The sequence below is a fragment of the Hydra vulgaris genome, chromosome 12 (genome assembly GCF_038396675.1).
Source record: "Hydra vulgaris chromosome 12, alternate assembly HydraT2T_AEP".
Taxonomy (NCBI): Eukaryota; Metazoa; Cnidaria; class Hydrozoa; order Anthoathecata; family Hydridae; genus Hydra; species Hydra vulgaris.
The window spans coordinates 56,546,968-56,547,500 of NC_088931.1; positions in this window are offsets into that span (position 1 = coordinate 56,546,968).

Sequence of the window (533 nt, forward strand, 5' to 3'; positions counted from 1 at the left end):
TTAATAGACGCTTTACAGATCATTTCTTATAGACTTTTTTTAGTTTTGTACTGCCTAGTACATTTACGATTTTTTAAATAAAAATTGTTCATTTATTTAATTTTTTGCGTTTCTTCTTCTTTGTTCACTCTTTACCGAGACGATATGCACGCTTGTTTACATAGAGAAATATTATTAAAACGTGGAATGAACATAAATGTTCATGTTCAGACGGCGTCTTTATCTCCCTGCTAGCATGTCCACCTCAGAGTTCAATGAATTACGCTTTTAACTTATTCATACTTCTGTCTAAACAAAGAAGTTCAAATTAATAAATTGCGTTGTTGATAATGATCAATCATCTGGAATAAAATTGTTTTAATTTCAATCATAAATTGAATCAGTTAAAGATTTAAAATTCTTAAGTTATTTGGATGTTATCAGATTCTTCTTTATACTTGGAAATAAGCAGAATGACGTCTGGTTTATTTAGCGATATATTTATTTACAAAAAGAACGCGATAGAATTTTGATGGTAAAATCGTTAATGTTTT